The following is a 13,872-nucleotide window of genomic DNA, read 5'->3' on the forward strand; positions in this document are numbered from 1 at the left end:
GTTTTTCCATTTCTTTGCCTGATTCTGCTTTTTACACCTTCTCCCCATCCCCCCCCCCATTTTCTCATTTCTGTGCCTGGATTCTGCTTCTGCAAGAGAAGGCTCCGATGTTCGCTTGGGTGGCAGAGGAAAACTCAAAGTGTTGGGGGCTTCAGACGGGCAGAATGTGTTTCAAAATGTGCAGCTCCCGGCTCTAACAGACCTCAAGTTGGTCACATGACCACCAACCCACACCCATCAAGCCATGCCGACAGAACCTTAGCAAACATTTTTACATTTTACCCTTGGTCTAGAAGTGTTGCTTTAACAAACAGCCCAGATTTCTGGACTTTGCAGAGGTACAGTTGTGCTCTGATCGAGAGACTTTTGCTGCTGAATCCTCAGAAACTGGCTGACATGTTTTCATGTGGAAGAGCAAATGAGAGGTTTAAAAATGTTGTTTATTGAAAATGAAACACCCGGGAAGAAAAGTGGTTATTTGCTGGATCCTTTGAAACGTCTCTGAATTTTTTAAATCACAAAATAATTTGGAGCTGGGCTTTATTTCTTTGCAGGAACGTAATCCTGTCAGAGTCCATGACATCAGTATCTTGGGTCAAAAAAAATAAAATAATCCTCTGATGCTGAGTGATTGCTAGAAACTGTAGTGTCCCAAAAAATGTAAGGAAGCCATGTGATTTTGCTTTATATCTTCAGATGCTGAGACATTGTTTAATCCTTTCATGGGTATTTCTTGTCAGGGATGACAAAAAAGAGGATACAATATAATGGTGAAGCCTGGCCTGCTGAAGAAAGTCTGGAGGAAATGAGAGCAAGGAAACATGCTCATCCATGCCATGCCCACATGACTCCCAATCTCTGCCCAGCTTTGTCATGCTCACCTGGGGTTAAATAGTCAGAATCTGGCCATTCAGGAGCTTCCTAAGTTCTGCCAATAGTCATTTTCATGTGTGTGTGAGAGAGAGAGAGGGAGGGAGAGGGGGGGGAAGAGCGGGAGAGAGAGAGGGGAGGAGAGGGGGGAGGGGAAAGGGGAGAGAGTGGGAAGGAGAGAGTGAAGGAGAGAGGGAGAGATAAGGAGAGGGAGAGGGGGAGAGAGGGAGGGAGAGAGGGGGAAAGGAGGGAGGGAGAGAGTGAAGGAGCGGGAGAGAGAGGAGGGAGGGAGAGAGGGAAAGAGAAGGGAGGGAGAGAGAGTGGGAGGGAGCGAGTGAAGAAGAGAGAGGGGTGGGAGAGGGAGAGAGAGGGAGAATTCTGTTCCACTGGAACATGAGTATCAAAAAGGGTGTTGCCAGAATTTCGTCACTTAGCTACCTCAGTTGTGTGCCTCATCCAAGACATGAATACATGGGAAGGGGAACATTTCAGGGTAAAGGGGTGTAGCAGCCGTACAAGAACGGATAATTATGTATTCTTTGTCAGTCCTTGCATCTGCCAAATAGGAAAATGGGAATGAGCAGCTGCACTAGATTATAAGTAGAGGTGTGTGCCAGATCGTTCGTTTGCTATAGAATTAAATGTATGGTTTAAACGGGTTTTTTTTACCATATCTTGGGCTATGGCAAATGCACAAAAGGCAAGGGCAACATTTCTGCACCTTTTAGTTTTACTCAATAAATTATGACTCAGTCAGGATCTTTGTAGTGCTGGGTCCTTTTTATAAGACATCTTTGAATAATACTTTTGTTAACTCTGCCATCATCACAATGTTAGCACAGAATATGCAACTTTCAGTTTATAATGTCTAGCTGTGTCTTTGCACTATTATGCATTTCCCCTCTTCTGTTTACTATAGACTGTAATAATTGTTGCTTGATATAAGAGCCCACAAAAGTAATTATTCTGCATATTTTAAAAATAATGTTGCTAAGAAAGTAGAGTTCTATATTTTTGAACTGACTGCAAGAGAATGGAATTCCCTTCATCTACAGCTATTATGGAAGTAGAGGATATGAACATAAATACTGTAAGATACTAAAAATAGTTCCCATCATGAGGTCTTGAAAAAAAGGGTGGATCTATAGTAAAAGAGTTTTCCCTTCTTTCTCAACCACATTCTCAAGCCAATGAATGGAAAGATAATGGAGAGATATGTTCTTCATCCAGCTACCTGCCCATTCACTCTCACAGAATTCTGTGCACTCACCTGTATGGAATTCTTAGGTTGCCCAGGTCAATTAGGCAATTGGCTGTATAAGGCTGATGGCAACGGTGAAATGCACTTACCTTTGCTACCGGTTTGAGAGTGTGAGCACTCGCGCGGTCGCTATGCTCACGTGCGCTTCTTCTGCACATGCACAGAGGGTAAAAAACGGGATGTAATGATGTCCCGGTGGGTGGGCGGAGCCTCCTGCTGCTGGTGCTACCGGTTCATGCAAGCCGGATAGATCCAGCCGGATTTCACCGCTGGCTGATGGATAGGACAAAGAAATCCATAAGTAGATGTTTTTTTCTACTGGATCATTTCCCAGTGTATAAAACGATAATCGGTTTTTAAGCTTTGGAGAATTTTTTGTGGGAGATTAATATTCAGTATATTATTTCTTTGTTGATCTTTTGCCAGGTGTTTGATTACTATTGCCAGATCTCTGTGACACAGCATCTCCTAGTGGCAAGATGCTTTGTACGCAACCACCTCAACTCAGATCTTTTTTTGCATAGCAGTTACTTGAGCTTGTGGTAGTATGAAATTGCGCAAGGAAAGTGTGACATAACAGCCAAACAGAGTCCCTACTGAAATGCGACTTAATCATATGAAATCTTTGGTCTTTCTACTTCAGCATAGAACAGAGGATAGAGCTTCCAAACAGAGTCCTTTTTAATTTGGTGTTGTCTTTGGGCCGCTCACACTTTCTTTCCTGTCTTTTCTTTTGTAACTTTTTAAATTAAAAGCATCCCAGAGCCACTGGGACTCAGGCAGTCTGGGAATAAATAAATGACTAGTATAAATAAATAAATGGTTATGTATAAATAAGCAAGCAAGCAGTTCTCTAGATTTTCAGGATAAGTCCGTCTCGGTTGAAATGCAAAGGAACCTTGGCATTTTCTGCAGCCAAAGAACTCAGGCATTTCCTTGCCTGGATATCAATTGTTTTTTCTTCACTCTTGTGTACGTCAAGACTTCAAATCTTTAATGCTGGGTGTCACTTTTGTGCAAAATTTGTTTGACACCTTATTATCAATGGAAGGTCTGTAGTTCTTCGTGACACAAGAATTAAACATGCATGTTAATTGCCTGAACCTCCCTGGCAGCAAGTGACACACGATACTTGCAATGGTTTTGCTTCTCTTTCTCCTATTTGTAAACATAGGCATAGAAACTTCCTAAGATAGAAATATAGGGAAAGTAGAAATTCTGTAGGCTTTATATATTCTCCCTCCCTCCTTTTTCTCTCTTTGAGAGGATTCTTTACAGAAAAAAGGACCAACACAATCTCAGGAAGTGTATCATGGACATTTATATAATGGTGCTTGGTGGACAATCTCTGAAGAAGCCACGTGGCATTAACTATGTCTAAAACTGGAACAGGAGAATTCAAATCTTATTCTATCGTAGTGGTTAAGGCATTAAGCTAGAAACCAGGAGACTGTGAATTCAAGTCCTGTCTTAGCCATGAAAGCCAACTGAGTGACTTTAGGACCGTCACTATCTCTCAGCCCAATCCACGTCACAGGGTTGCTGTGAATGAAATAGGAGGAGAAAAATGTGTTGGATATGTTCATCCCTTTGGGTTGTAAAATTAAAGATAGGATGGATGGATGGATGGATAAACAAACGAACAATTTCTTACCCACTACATGTTGCTATAGCTATGTATGCCTTCAATAAAACAGTCTTAACAGAATAAATCATAGTATACATTATTATAATTAATATGAAATAGTAATAAAATATCACTTTTTTATTTCTTTAAACAACTTTATGAACAACATAGACATTTTACATTTGGTTTTCTTTGGCTGTTGTATGGAAGTGATTTGCCATTGATTTTTCAAGGGTGTTTGTTTTTTTCAATTTCCCAATTTAGCCCAGAGATCTAGGATTTTCTACTAGTTTCCTATCCGAGTATTAATCAGATCCAATTTTCACAGAATCTGATAATTCCTGAATTAGATCATTTAGTCCAACCCTCTGCAATAAACAGCAAAAAACTGTGCAGCAATTGGTTGAAAGCTTCTAGAGATACAAACCTATAATCTCGTTAGATAGACAATTTTCTCTTACACTTAAACAAAATCTGGGTCATCTGCAATTTACAGTTGTTATTACTAGTCCATGGACTAGTGGCCATGGAAAATAGTTCTTAAGCATTATCCCTATGACACACTTTTATATACCTGGCATACATCCTGAAGCTTGATTTGAGATCACCCAAATTTGTATGACAGAACTACAATAAATATAAGCCAAAGCCTTCAGACAATAGGCAGGTCATAATTTGGCCATAAAATAAAGTTAGTATTGGCTCCAGTTGGGCCTTGATGGTTACAGTCGGGAAGAACATTCATAACCTGGAAGAACAAAGCCAAAAAAGCTTTCTCTTGTATGTACAGATTATGTATATGAGATCGCAGAACCACTGAACTATATCTTTCAAAGATCCTGGAGTACAGGGGAACTGCCAGAGGACTGGAAAAGAGTTGATGTAGTTCCCATCTTCAAAAAAGGAAAGAAAAAAAAAACAGATCCAGGAAACTACAGACTTATCAGCCTGACCTCAATACCAGGGAAGATTCTGGAAAAAATAATCAAGCAATGAATCATTGAACGCCTAGAAGCAAACAAAGTAATAACTAAAAGCCAGCATGGCTTTGTCAAAAACAGATCATGCCAGACTAATCTCATTGCATTCTTTGACAAAGCGACAAAATTAGTGGACCAGAAGAATACTGTCGATATAATTTACTTGGACTTCAGTAAAGCATTTGATAAAGTAGACCATAACCTACTACTAGATAAAGTAGAAAAATGTGGGTTAGACAGCACCACCATCAGATGGATTCGTAACTGGCTGACCAACCGCACTCAACATGTAGTCCTCAACGGAACTGCATCTACATGGAGGGAAGTTTGCAATGGAGTACCCCAAGGCTCTGTCTTAGACCCAGTACTCTTCAACATCTTCATCAACGACTTGGACAAGGGGATAAATGGGGACCTTATCAAGTTTGCAGATGACACCAAGCTGGCAGGAATAGCCAACACTCCAGAAGATAGGTTTAAGATACAGGAGGATCTTGACAGACTTGAACATTGGGCACTATCTAACAAAATGAAATTCAACAGTGAAAAAAGTAAGGTTTTACATTTAGGCAAGAAAAACAAAATGCACAGTTACTGTATATGTGGTATCTTGCTCAATAGTAGTAACTGTGAGAGGGATCTTGGAGTCCTGCTGGACAACTATTTAGATATGAGCCAGCAGTGTGCAGCAGCTGCCAAAAGAGTCAACGCAGTTCTGGGCTGCATAAACAGAGGGATAGAATCAAGATCACATGAAGTGTTAATACAACTTTATAATGTCTTGGTAAGGCCACACTTGGAATATTGCATTCAGTTTTTGTCGCCATGATGTAAAAAAGATGTTGAGACTCTAGAAAGAGTGCAGAGAAGAGCAACACAGATGATTAGGGGACTGGAGGCTAAAACATGAAGTACAGTTGTAGGAACTGGGTATGTCTAGCTTAATGAAAAGAAGGACAAGGGAAGACATGATAGCAGTGTTCCAATATCTCAGGGGCTGCCACAAAGGAGTCAGACTACTCTCCAAAGCATCTGAGGGTAGAACAAAAAGCAATGGATGGAAACTAATCAAGGAGAGAAGCAACTTAGAACTAAGGAGAAATTTCCTGACAGTTAGAACAATTAATCAATGGAACAATTTGTCTCCAGAAGTTGTGAATGCTCCAACACTGGAAATTTTTAAGTAGAGGTTGGATAACCATTTGTCTGAAATGGTGTAGGGTTTCCTGCTGGGCAGGGAGTTGGAGTAGAAGACCTCCAAGGTCCCTTCCAACTCTGTTATTCTATTCTATTCTATTCTATTCTATTCTATTCTATTCTATTCTATTCTATTCTATTCTATTCTATAGTTCCAAGTTCCTGACAATAGCTTTTTTGGCAGTGTGTGTATATAGCGGAACAGAAATTAAATACATTTTTATTTATTTAAAATTCTCAGGAAGGATGCTGATTTCTGGATATTTTTGAGGCATACTTTGTATACTTTGTGGTTTGATGTAATTCTTTTGAAACATATCTTGGAAAAAACTCTTCTGGGTTTGTTTTTTGAGCTGTTGAAGCATAAAGTTACATAATAAATATAGAAAAAAAATATTGTTTAGACTATGCCATTGGGAAATGGAGACCAGGGGTCACACATATATGATTCATTCTTTGTTTGTAAATTCTGAACATAGTATAAATTCTGCCAGTCCTTCTGAACTGTATAATCCCAGAAATGAAAGTATCTCATTTTTGTTTTTGAATATGTATAACTTTTGTTTGTAGATAGATCAAATGAGATGCATGGGGCAGTTGTTAAGGGTTAGAAACTTTTGTGTGACTACTCCCTAAATTCAAATTTGAATTAAATTAAAAGCAGAAAATATTGCTTTGTTTAGCCAAATAACAGGTTAGATCAGTAGTCTGGCCACTGTTTCATAAACCATAGATTATAAAGCCATTAGCAAATTAGCTGTTATTGCACACTTTATGTTCTGATACCTGCTTTCCAACATGGGCTGGCAGCAGTGCAAAGATTTTGGCTGCTATAGAGTGACATGCATAAGCTTGCCAGCTGCATTCATACTGGGGTCTATTATGTTATCAGGAAAACAAATTAAAATGGTTGCTGGCTTATTTTGGTTTATTACCTTAAAACACATTTTATATCAGGTTGAACATGGAACTTTGATTTTACTCAAACCAGAATCTGTGCATCAAAGCAAGCTAAGGAGAGAAGAATATATAATAGTAGTATCGTGAGCTGTGGTGGTGCAATGGTTAGAATGCCGTATTGCAGGTTAACTCTGCCCACAGTTAGGAGTTCGATCCTGACCGGCTCAAGATTGACTCAGCCTTCCATCCTTCCAAGGTTGGTAAAATGAGGACCCAGAATGTTGGGGGCAATATGCTGATATTTGTAAACCACTCAGGGAATGCTGTAAAGCACTATGAAGCAATGTATACGTCTAAGTGCTATTGCTATTGCTATTATTAGATCAGGGCCAAAATGATTTATGAAGCTATGAATGAACTTCTCAAGAGTACCCCAGATATTGTATTTGAAACTACTTGATCTGGCCAAGTGTCCTTTTTTCTACATATTTCAACAAAACAACTTCTATGCAATACATTAACTTATTTTGGGATGCATTGTGTAGGACCTTTGCATTGATTAAATGTGCAAGTAGAATTGTTACTGGGAGAGTGGAAGACTTTGAAACTCTTTTCACATATGCTTCTGGATGATCAGTTAAATTGGAAATGCAAATTTCATCATAATTTTCTTTTCCAACCCAGTTGGGTGATGGATTTGTACTGTGTGCATTTCAAGAAGTACTGCTGTAGCATCAGATAATAATAACTATGCTGCAAGTTGGTATTTAAAATCTGACAATACAATTTCACAATTTCATCTCTAAGACAATGCCTTTCACAGTTAGTTAATAATTCAGCAGCTGCCCCTGAGGGCATTTCCACGTGCTACTGTTTCCATTCCCCAATCCTTGAAAATCATTTTGACATCAAGCATGTATTTTCATGTGTTTGTTTTGGTATTACAACATGCTACTTGGCAATACATTCAGTGGGAAGGATGTGATGATTGTAAAGTATCATGGTTTCACATCTAGATGCTTTTCCCAACATTTCCCACCCTATTTGTAGGTTGTTATGGAGATCTAATTCCTTCCCAACTTGGGAGGGAGGGGGGAAACACTGAAAGAAGACAGAAGAACCTACGAAATGTCCCCTTTTCTACTTTCCCCCTTTATTTCAGCTGTATTTTAAATCATCAAGTTTATGTCTGTTGTGCTAAAACTCTGCCACGAGTTCACAATGAAAGAAAAGTCATTGTTAGTATTGTACCGATGATGTTTAATTTTGATGTGGCCATTTAACTAAGTTTTTGAGACTGTGGTTCAGCATTAGTTCATCTACTTGAATGCAGAATATCCCTGTCCAAGTCTTAGCATTTCTAGCTAGGTAGGCTTGGGCATCAAATGACGAGGTCTCTTTCTCTTTGAGACATTGGAGAATCAATGCCAGTTCTGACAAACTACTGCAGTGGATGATGTAAACAGCTGAACTTGATATAAGGCTCTTGCTGTGTGATTAGAGACACTATTGCTGTTTGATTTTTCATAATGAATGCTCTAAAGTCCTGTGGCTTTTCTGCTAAGTATTAAACAAAATGGAAATGAAGCTTCCACCACAAAACAAAGTCCAGTTGCCCTTTGAAAAAGCATCTTTGGGACTTCCACTACTTAGCTCTACGATGTCTCCTCCTCCTATTTCACTCTTTCAACCAATGAAAGAAGCACCAGATTATAAAAAAAATAAACATATTAAAGAATAAAGTTCATGAAAGGAAGGAAGGAAGGAAATTTATTTAGATTAGAATAAAGCATAGTACTAAGTGTGCCTGTTTGCTTAAGTGATTTCAGTTACTTATTCTGAACTTTCTAGTGGTGGTTTCCTGTCATTTTTAATTGTGCAATATTAGGTACATCTCAAGCTCCCTAAATACAATCCTGTGGATTCTAGTCCAGGAAATGTGTGCCAAAATAGTTGTGAGTCTTCAGAGTGCAAAGTTTATGAGAGGTGAGGTAAGTGATGAGAGCAACTTTCCATTCACCAACATTACCGATGTTGGTAATTCACCAATTTGCCAACATTAACATTGCGGTATATAGACTCAGGGTGTCCCATGATATACATCCAAGCTGCTTTGTAAGGTGAGGAGAAGAAACCCAGGAAGCTGCCGAGTTTAAGTGAGTTCATTCTTTGGAAGAGAAGACACGGAATAGAATGACTCAGGCATGATGGCTTGGTGGGCAAAGAGAAAATGCTATTTTAGGAGAAGGAGTTGCCTTATGGAGGAGAGAGGACAATTTTCAACAGGGATGCTGGAGCTGTCAGAGTAAAGACAGCAGAATTGTATATGAGAACTGGATGACAGAGGCATCTACAGGATAATTAATACGTTGGGCTTCTTCTATCAGATCCTGCTTCACTTGACTTAGTTGCATTATTCCTACAGTATTTCCTTGTGCTTTTTCCGCCTTGCTAAGATATGCTGGACACACCTCTAGTTTTAAACTAGCCACCTTTGAATGATCAAGAAACAAATATAGCCCGTAATATATGGATCATAGATTCTACTCTCACTTTGGTGGGTCACAAGGAGGTCATGCTGCCACAAGCAAATTCAGACATTGTCAATTATAGCATTATTAGTTAATATTTTAGTTATTTTCAATTTTAGGAACAGGATATTTCAGTTTACTTTATTCATTCAATTTATATGCTGCCCATCTCATCATTGTTGCCGCTGGGGTGGGGTAGGGCGGGGGTTATTATATTACTTTATTCATTTTTCTCTTTTATTAGTTTCATTGTTTTTATATGAGGTTTTATAGTCTTGTAAGCCACCTTGAGTCGCCGTATGCGAATAGGCGCCAGTATAAATTTCCAAATAAATAAATAAATAAAAGTAAAACCATCCAAAGCAACTCTGGGCAGAATATTGTGACAGATCGTTAAAAAGATGGTCATTACATTGCCGTCCCTTCTCTCGATCTGACCTCAGGGATGGTGCAAGATCGTGTATCACAGAAAAATATGCTGCTGCTATTGCTCGTCTCATTTCTTCCTGATACTGGGTTCATGGCTCATGTAAAAAGTTATATAGTAGCTTTTAAAATTGCGCATTAGTATATGACTCAGAAGACTAGTTTCTGGTCTTTTCTTCAGGACTGCTCACAAAATCTAGCTCACCAGAGGTGAGGAACAATCTAGCACAAACTGAAGCCGTGGTTTTGTGCAGGAGAAAATCATGAAAGCTCAATCACAGGATTGTATCAATGGTGCAAACCTCCCAGCCTCACCTTCTTTCTAAGATTAGACTGGAACATCCAGTTCAAAGAAGAAGGCATATAGTCAGGGCTGGGCAGAAAGGCTTAACTGACACTGGTCTTGACAGAATAGATGTTGCAACTGTGAACATTAAGAAACAGGGCAACTGCAAGACTATTTTCTAACCATGTTATGGAATTTGGGGTCAACCCAGTGGCTTGTAAAGTGTGTCCCTTTGTAAATGATTCTCTGCTTTTCATTTCATTTTCGGACATCATAAGGACAAGGTTATGCCTACTTTGATGCTGTCGATGATCATAGTTCCAAATTATAATTCATAACTTTACTACGTGACATACTAAGTGAGATAGCTTGCTTCTTGTATGGTAGTGCAGATACAGCATTACAGGAAAAGTGAAATTTGTATGCAAATGGAAGGGAGAAAGAACATAATCATCTCTTTGAATACCCTAATTATAGTTTAGGAGATTGGGCAGGATTACATTTGTTCACAGATGATTAATTAGATGGCTATTGGAGACAGTCACAGGAAAATATGTGTTCTGGATGTACATGTCCAGACAGGACTATTTACACATATTTTGTACAATCTGCCAGTGTTATCTGCTTGTAGTGTAAAGAGACTATCAGCAACATTCATCAGAGAAACTATTCTGGATACACTCCGAGAGTCCTGGAGAAATGTGGCACAATGATCTATTCTTTCAAAGTAACCTTTGGTACTTCCAAATGAAGCTTATATCACACAATTTATGTAATTTTGCTGGGCGTTCAAAATTATTATTTTTCATTTATTCTGGGATTATTCCATGGTTTTCCATGACTTCTTGACCTATGTTAAAGTGGAAAGGATTGCCCCACTCTGTAATGCTCTTTAATTCAGTACTACTGACAAACAGCTATCCATTTGAAAGCCAATTCTGATCACTATAAGGCATTATTAGCACAGAAGGTGACTTAAACTATTTTAGCTCTTGGTAATAACCCTCTTTGAGTTGCATTTCTATTTACAGTCTCTTCCTTTCCCCCCAGGAATAATAAATACTAGTTGCTCTTTGACAAAGACCGAGTGCTCTGTAGAACCATGCTAAATATCTGATTGTAATACTGGGTGCAGAAGTTCAGGTTTTCCAAACAGCTACATACCAAGAATAGCAGATTAGCAAATTAACAGAATTGGAAGGGACATTGGAGGTACAGATACAGATTAACAGAGTTGGAAGGGACCTTTTAGGTCATCTAGTCCAACCTCCTGCCCAAGCAGACCCTACACAATTTCTGACAGATGGCAGTTCAGTCTGTTCTTGAAAGCTTCCAACGATGAAGCTCCCACAACTTCTGAAGGCAACTTCTGTTCCATTGGTTAATTGTTCTTACTGTCAGAAAAAATCTCCTTATTTCCAGGTTGAATCTCTCCTTGTTCAGTTTCCATCCATTATTCCTTGTCTGCCCTTCTGGTGTTTTGGAAAATAGCTTGACCCCCTCCTCTCTGTGGCAGCCCCTCAAAAATTAGCACATGGTTATCAAGTCTCCCCTGGTCCTTCTCTTCAGACTAGCCATGCCCAGTTCCTGCAACCGTTCATCTTAGGTTTTAGCCTCCAGGTTTTCTAGTCCAACCCCCTGCTCAGGCAGGAAATCCTATACAAGTCATGTATAGTTTTAAAAAGCACATTTATGTAGGTGATTTACTTTTGAATAAAAAACAATTTCAGAGCATTCCTTAATCAGTACATGTTTTGATTGGCCCACTATTTGTTCGCACTGAAAATCCTCCCCATCTGGTTCAAAGTCATGTTTATTATATTTATTATAAATTTTGAGAATAAGAAATATGAAGGGGGGATTATACTTGCTGTGCTGAGTAGAATTTACACAAGGAGATAATCTTGTAGACATCTGACATCTCATCTCTACATACATTCCAACTGGAATTTGAGCAATCTCTCAGAAACAGAAGATCTGTAATTGTCGACTGCATTACTCTGGCTGATAATTGGTGTGATGGGCTGTATCCTCTTCCTGGTGATTGAGTATCCCTTTCCCAGTTATTCCTCTTCTTCTTCCTTCTTATCATTGAATATGGCCAAAAACTCTCTTTTCGTATAATTGAGGAAATCAGTGTAGTATTTCTTTATGCAGGTATTTGCTATTTATGGAGTGGCCCAATTTCCATCCTAGATTAGATTAGATTAGATTAGATTAGACTAGACTAGATTAGCTAGCTTAGATTAGGCCTCTTAAAGGAGAATCCACAGAGAGAATTAAGTTACTTTGTTGATGTGCCAATAGCCAGAGAAATGTGTGAATCATTTTCCTCTGTCTTGCAAACAGATTCTTGTACTTTCTAGAACAGTGGCCCCCAATGGGCATTGGGGACTGGTTCCATGACATGGTTCCATGTGTTGCCTGTATCCTGTTTGCGCAGCCCAATTTCTGACATGACGCGGCCCGGTGCCAGTCCACTGACTGGGGGTTGGGAACCCCTGTTCTAGAACAATCTGTTACTAGAAGATGAAAGGAATAGATTTTCTTTGTGCATTTGCATTTCTATTAACCGCTCTTTGAACTTTTTTGAACCACACAAACAGAATGCAATCAGGCATCTGTGATGGAATGGAAATCTGACTGGCTGAGATGCAAAGTGATGAGCCATTTCATTGATAGCAGATTTCTTGTCATAAATTATCCAGCAGAGCTGGGGTTAGGAAAAAGAACACCTGTGGTTACTGGATGTGTGGCTGAGAAAAAACAGGCTGAGGAAATGGTTGTTGAAAAGGGAAAATAGATTTTTCCATTCATCATTGGCGGGAAATTAGGAGTTTTTATTTACTTTTTTTTTTTTAGGTGGTGGTGTCCAAGATGAGTAAAGTCATTATGAAAATAATAGAGAGGCCCCAGGAATGGAGAGTACTCAGCATTATGTATTCCCTCATGTTTCTGTCTGTTAAGATTCTTCCGGTCACAAGGATTTGCAACTCTATTTTACAATTATCTGAAGATCAGGAAAAAGCAGGCAACAATGCTAGCATTGGAAGAGGAATCAAAAATAAAAATCAGGGGAATATATATACTTAATGAAAGGCAAAAGCTGAGGAGATAGATAAATATGTTACTCAATAAAACTGTATGTTTTAACAATGTTCAGATCTACCTTATTTCTCTGTCACCTATTAAAAAGGCCCTGATAAATCCTTGATATAACTGGTCTGTATAGACCAAACTAAAATCCTGTGTAATGCATCAGAATTGCAATGACAGTTTAGAGAAAAATATATTACCTAAGATCAAGGTGAAATTTGAAAAGGTACTTAGCAGTGTTTCTCAACCTCAGCAATTTAAGATGGGTGGATTTCAACTCCCAGAATTCCCCAGCCAGCATAACTGGGAGTTGGTCCACCCATCTTAAAGTTATTGAGGTTGAGAAACACTGGTATATAGTTTATAATTACAGACGTGAACACTAGCCTCACTGCAGAGTAAGTTGCTTTTTAAACACAATGTAATTTGTAAAATAGATTATAACATGACATGTGGACTGAGAGTTCATATATATCAATCTGAATCAAGTATCTCACTAAAAGTGCAGAAAGCTTTGCATAAATCTGCTCTCTAGAGCAGTAATGAAATCTGTTAGATTTCTGCTTACTCCAAAGTCTGAACAAGATTAGACAGAAGTTTCATCAGCTTAAATATTGTTCTTCTTTCTTTTCAGTGACTCAGTGAAACATACTATAAAGTAGCATTTATTTTGCTTTCAACTTGTCATTAAAGATTCA

At 38.8% G+C, this 13,872-nt stretch overlaps 1 protein-coding gene across 1 annotated transcript in view; it reads left to right on the forward strand.

The window, feature by feature from the left end:
- The window catches only part of SYN1 (synapsin I), a 110,538-nt gene that overhangs the window by 66,336 nt on the left and 30,330 nt on the right, over nt 1-13,872 (forward strand). The window lies entirely within an intron of this gene.

Source organism: Ahaetulla prasina, chromosome 2, assembly GCF_028640845.1.
Source record: "Ahaetulla prasina isolate Xishuangbanna chromosome 2, ASM2864084v1, whole genome shotgun sequence".
Classification (NCBI taxonomy): domain Eukaryota; kingdom Metazoa; phylum Chordata; class Lepidosauria; order Squamata; family Colubridae; genus Ahaetulla; species Ahaetulla prasina.